The sequence below is a fragment of the Sapajus apella genome, unplaced genomic scaffold, assembly GCF_009761245.1.
Source record: "Sapajus apella isolate SASKATOON/1434 unplaced genomic scaffold, GSC_monkey_1.0 scaffold22, whole genome shotgun sequence".
NCBI lineage: Eukaryota > Metazoa > Chordata > Mammalia > Primates > Cebidae > Sapajus > Sapajus apella.
The window spans coordinates 6,581,147-6,587,743 of NW_022436962.1; the positions used below are offsets into that span (position 1 = coordinate 6,581,147).

The 6,597-nt window shown below is 42.2% G+C and overlaps 1 protein-coding gene across 1 annotated transcript in view; it reads right to left on the reverse strand.

The window, feature by feature from the left end:
- LOC116558723 (alpha-1,3-mannosyl-glycoprotein 4-beta-N-acetylglucosaminyltransferase-like protein MGAT4E) overlaps window positions 1–6,520 on the reverse strand; it is a 63,927-nt gene extending 57,407 nt beyond the window's left edge. Inside the window, exon 1 of the mRNA XM_032288794.1 lies at window positions 6,270–6,520. The gene's annotated coding sequence lies outside the window, so the exon portion shown is untranslated. The remainder of the gene's footprint in view (window positions 1–6,269) is intronic.
- Between the last annotated feature and the right edge of the window lie 77 nt (window positions 6,521–6,597).

Sequence of the window (6,597 nt, forward strand, 5' to 3'; positions counted from 1 at the left end):
GGAAAAGGGGGGGGGGGGGGGGGGGGGGGGGGAGCTGGGGAGAGAGAACATGGGGAGAAATGCCAGATATAGGTGATGGGGAGGAAGGCAGCAAATCACACTGCCACGTGTGTACCTATGCAACAATCTTGCACGTTTTTCACATGTACCCCAAAACCTAAAATGCAATAAAATAAATTAAAAAAAAAAAGACATCCCTGGATCCACAAGTTAATTCACTGAATTAGAATTACTCTAACTGGCCAGGTGCTGTGGCTCAGGTCTGTAGTCCCAGCACTTAGGGAGGCCAAGGTGGGCAGATCGCTTGAGCCCATGTTCCAGACTAGCCTGGGTAATATAGAGAGACCCCTTCTCTATAAAAAATACAAAAATTATCCAGGCATGGTGGTACGCACTTGTGGTCCCAATTACATAGGGGGCTGAGGTGGGAAGATCTCTTGGGCCCAGGAGGTCGAGGCTGCAGTGAGCTGATATTGTGCCACTGAACTCCAGCCCAGGCAACAGAGCAAGACCCTGTCTCTAAAAATAAAATTACCCTAACTAGCCACAACCTAACACCCCTGGTGAAGATGTGGGCTGACTTGATCAAAAGTGCAAAGGAAAATAATCTCAAAGTGAAAGGACCATTTTGGATCCCTACCAAGATTCTGAGAATCACTAAGAGGAAAAACTCCTGTGGTGAAGGTTCTAAGACTTAGAAGAATCCAAGATGAATCCCCATGAAAATCCACAAGCGACTCACTGACTGACACAACTTCTGAGATTGTTAAACAGATTACTTCCATCAGTATTGAGCCAGGTGTTGAAGTCACCTCTGCACAGGATTAATCAATTTTGTTAAAGTCATTATCAGTTGTTTGAAAAAGAAAAAAAGTAGCCACAGGTAATACGTAAATAGGTATGTGTATTTCAATAAAACTTTATCTGCAAAAAATAGGTGGGGGTCAGATTTGGCCTGCAGCCTCTGGTTGGCTGGCCCTTGATCTAAACCTACGTTCTCAGTATTAGGACTGAACATTAAAGTTAACTGGGGATTTAATTTTTTTATTTTTAGAGAATAATTCCTGGTCTCAAAGGATCCTCTCTCTTCAGCTTCCAGAGTAGCTGGAAATATAGGTGGGGCCACCAGCCTGGCTCTCTGGGGATTGTTTTAAAATAATGTGAGTGCTCAGGCTGCACCTGAGACTGATTGAATATGAAACTTTGGGTGTAGAGCCAGGTCACTAGTACTTTATAAAATTCCACCACCAGGGAGGGAGTCCATTGTGCAGTCATGGCTGAGAGCTACTGATTTGAATGAATATGCTTCTAGTTTTAAGTGTAGCCCACGTTTACTGAGTGCTTATTACATGCCAGGTGCTGAGCTAAGAGCTTTCTGTATATTGTATCATCTCATGTAATCCTTAAAACAACTCTATGAATTGGGAATCATTATTATGCTCATCTTAAAGATAAGAAAACTGAATTTTTGTGAGATTAAGTAATTTGCTCAGGGTCATGTACCTATTAAGAGAACAGTGATTCAAACTCAGAACATCTGCCTCTAGAGCCTGAGCCTCTAATCACTAGGCTACTCTATTTGTTACTATTATTTTTAACTGAAAACCGCTCAGAACTATGTGAATTGAACTATTTTTATCATATACTATATTTTATTTTTAAAATTTACTTTATAAAATAGAGGTGGGGGGTCTCACTATGTTGACCTGGCTGGTCTCAAACTCCTGGCCTCAAGCAATCCTCCTGCCTCGGCCTCCCAAATTGTTGGGATTAGAGGTGTGAGCCATCACACCTGGCCATATACTATATTTTATTTTATTTTTTGTTTTTGAGACCAGAGTCTCATTCTGTTGCCCAGCTGGAGTGCAGTGGTGTGATCTCCTGGGCTCAAGTGATTCTTGGGGCTCAAGTGATTCTTGTGCCTCAAGCCTCCCAAGTAGCTGGGACTATAGGCGCCTGCTACAACAGCTGGCTGATTTTTGTACTTTTAGTAGAGACGGGGTTTCACCATGTTACCCAGGCTGGTCTCAAACTCCTGATTGCAAGTAATCCACCGGCCTCAGCCTCCCAAAGCGCTGGGATTACAGGTGTGAGTCACTGTGCCTGGCCAATATATTTTATTTTATTTTATTTATCTATTTATTTTTTTGAGATGGAGTCTTGCTCTGCCATTCTGGCTGGAGTGCAGTGGTGCGATCTGGTTCACTGCAACTTCCACCTCCCAGGTTCAAGCAATTCTCATGCCTCAGCCTCCCAAGTAGCTAGGATTACAGGCACCTGGCATCATGCCTGGCTAATAGAGACATTTCACCATGTTGTCCAGGCTGGTCTTGAACTCCTGACCTCAGGTGATCCACCTGCCTCAGCCTCTCAGTGTGCTGGGATTACAGGCATAAGCCACTGCACCCAGCATCAATATACTATATTTTAAATAGGGCATATAAAGTTAAGTCACAGGCAATTTTCCCTAGATTTAATTAATGTACTTTTTCTAGTGCCACTGCATTCCTATTATGAATGAGATTCTTTTGAGACTTTTTCCAGAGCTTTAGTGCATCATAGAAATTCATTGGTTGTTTTTTTTTTTTTTTTGAGACAGTCTCGCTCTGTTGGCCAGGCTGAGTGCAATGATGCGCTCTCAGCTCACCACAACCTCTGCCTCCCAGGTTCGAGCAATTCTCCTGTCTCAGCCTCCCAGGTAGCTGGGATTACAGGTGAGCACCACCACTCCCACCTAATTTTTGTATTTTTAAGCAGAGATGGGGGTTTCACCATGTTGGTCAGGCTGGTCGTGGACACCTGACCTCATGATCTGCCCGCCCCAGCCTCCCAAAGTGCTGGGATTACAGGCGTGAGCCATTGCACCCAACTAGAAATTCATTGTTTAAGTACATTTTCAGTTTGTTTTCTGTTACAGGTTTTCTCTATCTTAGCCAGTTTGATTCCACACGTACTTAGACTACCAATATTAATCAAAGACAAAAGTTCTGTATGACTTTTTTTCATCTTAGAGGCAGTATAAGATAGTGGTTTTTATTTTTATTTCTTATTCTTATTTATTTAACAGAGATGGGGAGGGGTCTCACTATGGTGACCAGGCTGGTATAGAACTCCTGGCATCAAGTGATCCTCCCATCACCACCTCCCAAAGTTCTGGGAGCCACTGCGGCTGGCCAAGACAGTGTTTTTTCCTGCCTCAGCCTCACGAGTAGCTGGGACTACAGGCATGTGCCAATATGTCTGGCTAATTTTTTCTGTATTTTTAGTAGAGATGGGATTTAACCATATAGGCCAGGCTGTTTTTGAACTACTGACCTCAAGTGATCCACCTGCCTTAGCCTCCCAAAATGAAGTTTTTTTTTTTTTAATATATGAACTTTGGAGATAGTCTGAATTCTAGCCCTTCCACTTATATGTTAAGTACTAACTAGTCTTAGCTTTTTTTTTTTCTTTTGAGACAAAGTCTTGCTCTGTCGCCAAGCTGGAGTGCAGTGGTGCGATCTCGGCTCGCTGCAACCTCTGCCTCCCGGGTTCAAGCAATTCTCCTGCCTCAGCCTCCTGTGTAGCTGGGACTACAGTTGCGCGCCTCTGCACCCAGCTAATTTTTGTATTTTTAGTAGAGATGGGGTTTCACAGTGTTGGCCAGGATGGCCTTGATCTCCTGATCTTGTAATCTGCCTGCCTTGGCCTCCTAAAGTGTGGGGATTACAGGTGTGAGACACTGAGCCTGGCCATCTTTTACCATTTTAATCAACTGGAATGGGTTGCCTTCCTTCTGACTCTATGTATTCTCTCTTTATGCAGTAGGAGCAACAAGGAATTAGCCACTTAAGGTGTTTTCAAATAACAACCACCATGGCTTTTTCAACAATATAATAATAACAGCTGAGAGGCTTACTATGTGCTATTTTTAATGCTTTTTATGGGTTAATTCAATTAATTAGTTCAACAACCCAGTGAAGCAGGTGTTTTTTATTATCTGAAATTTACAGGCAAGGAAACTGAGGTTCAGAGAGGTTAAGTAACTTTTCCAAGGTCACACAGATAATAAATGGCAGAGGGAAGTTTTGGATGCAGGCAAGTCTGATTTCATAATTGCACTCTTGACTACTTTAAAACTACTGCTTTTTTATAATAAACTGCCTTGAGTAGGAAATTCCACTGTCATGTATTTATTCAAATCAGAAGGAATACTTTTCCAATACCTCCGAAGCAATGATTCCCAGGCTTTAGGATTTCACAGGCATTACAATTTAAAAGAAAATTATGATAACCAATATAGATTTGCCACCTTTAAGATTTCATGAGAAAGGACCTTAAAAAGCAAACACCTCCAGTAATCATTTACTATTAGTGCAAAGTATAGGACAATTTTTTTTTTTTTTTTTGAGACAGAGTCTTGTTCTGCCACTCAGGCTGGAGTGCAGTGGTATGATCTTGGCTCACTGCAACCTTCGCCTCCCAGGTTCAAATGATTCTCCTGCCTCAGCCTCCCAAGTAGCTGGGACTACGGTGGTGTGCCACCACGCCCGACTAATTTTATTTTTTTTCCTAGTAGAGACAGGGTTTCACCATACTGGCCAGGTTGCCCTCAAACTCCTGACCTTGTGATCCACCCGCCTTGGCCTCCCAAAGTGCTGGGAGTACAGGTGTGAGCCACCGCCCCTGGCCTAAAGGACAATTTAATACCAAAAAAGTAGGGTGGACGTAATCTAGAAAGATAGCATTTGAATGCATAGGTATTCATATATTGTTCTTAAATTTTCTCACTTTTCTGAGGAAAATATTTGAGAACATTTTCCTTCCATCTTCTTCCTAATAGCTAGGCTAAGCCACTTGCATTTAAACATAATAACAATTTTAGTAGGTTTTAGTTGTCGTCCTAGAAAGAACCTGTATCCTCCCATCCGGAGATTAACAGTGCTATTAACTAAAAGTTGTTGCTTTTTAATAAAAGGTGGAATGAAAGATCAGGATCATTTGTTCCAATATAGTGGCTGGAAGACTTCAGCGTTTGAGAGGTTTTGCTTAAAATCTTCTCAGTCTAGAAATTTTGAAAGATGAAATAAAGAATTTTGGGAACTAGCATTTATTTCATCCAATGCATTAAAATAGTAATTATACTGCTCAAAAATGAGAGAACATTCCTGTTAAAACCCAAGTTTTTTAATAGTGACAATGTAATAGGGTTTATGTTTCTTGTACCTTTGATTCCTTCCAGAATTTGAATGCCTGAGTGTTTTCAACAGGATGCCACATGTGTAGAAATCTACATATACGTGGAACTTGTGAATTTTTTATTGCACCTTTTTTTTTTTCCTTTTTGTGGAGAACGAGGTCTTCTTGTTGCCCAGGCAGGTCTTACACTCCTGAGCTCAAGCTATCCTCCCCGCTCTGCCTCCCTAACTGCTGGGATTACAAGCGTGAGCCACCATACCCAGCCATGAATTTTTTATTTATAATGTGAAATGAGAAACCTCAGCACTTACCATTTTTGAAACGGACTACAAACATGAATAACATAAATAGAAACCTTATTTGAAACAATTTTCTTTTGTTAACAGTTTATTAGACATTTGTTTCATGTTATAACTTTAGATAAATTAAATTTGAATATTACACAATTGTGTCAATTATCTTCAGCTTCAATTATAATTCCTAATTGATTCGAGCCTATTATCACGACCCCTGGTGGTAGTCTGTTACATAAGGTTAGTAAAAGGTCTGAGGTTTTTCTCCTAACAAACTTTGTGCTAGCTGATTAGACTGAAAATAAGATCGATAACTCTCTGGCAGATCCAGCGGATTGGATGCCTGGGTCCTAAATTTCTGAAGCCAGGAATTATTATGCGTGAGGAGTTGCAAAGAAGTTAGAAGGATAAAGGAGAATAACTTAGGACACCAAAGAACTAATTATTCGTCGTGGTGATACTAGCCCAGGGTTCGGCTCCCTTACAGTTCTGTAACTTTGACTCAGTGACTCGTTTCTCTCTCAGTACAAAGGAAAGACGGTATTCTTTCTTTTTGGGGCAGGGTCTCGCTCTGTCGCTCAGGCTGGAGTGCAGTGGTGCGATCATGGCCCACTGCAGCCTCGACCTCCCGGACTCAAGCTACCCTCCTGCCTCGGCGACAGTTTTTCATCGATGCTTCTAGGGATTTTTTTGGGGGATGGTGATAGACTGGAAACTTTTAAGAACGCCTTCTCCTGTTTTGAGAATTAAAAAATTTATTTATAGCTTTCATAAAATAGAGTGAAGACTCTTACAGACCTATGTTGGACTAGCAGGCGCCCAGTCTCTGTGGCCCGAGATAGAGCACAAAGATGACAATGTATATGCATTCTGGTGCTGACGTGGACCGGGAGTGTGGACAGAGGAATTACTATGAAGAATCCGGAAGACCAGGATGTAAACTCGTAATTCTAATCAACATAGGTGGGCTCCGGGTCTGTGAGACTCGAGGTACTGCAATACCCGACACCACTCAGTGGAACACCTCTCTTCACCTGGAACCCGGACCCAGCTTGATTCGCGGTGCCTGATGATGACGTATCCTTGCACCTGGCGGTGATTGGTTCGCGTAGAGGGGCGTCGGCCG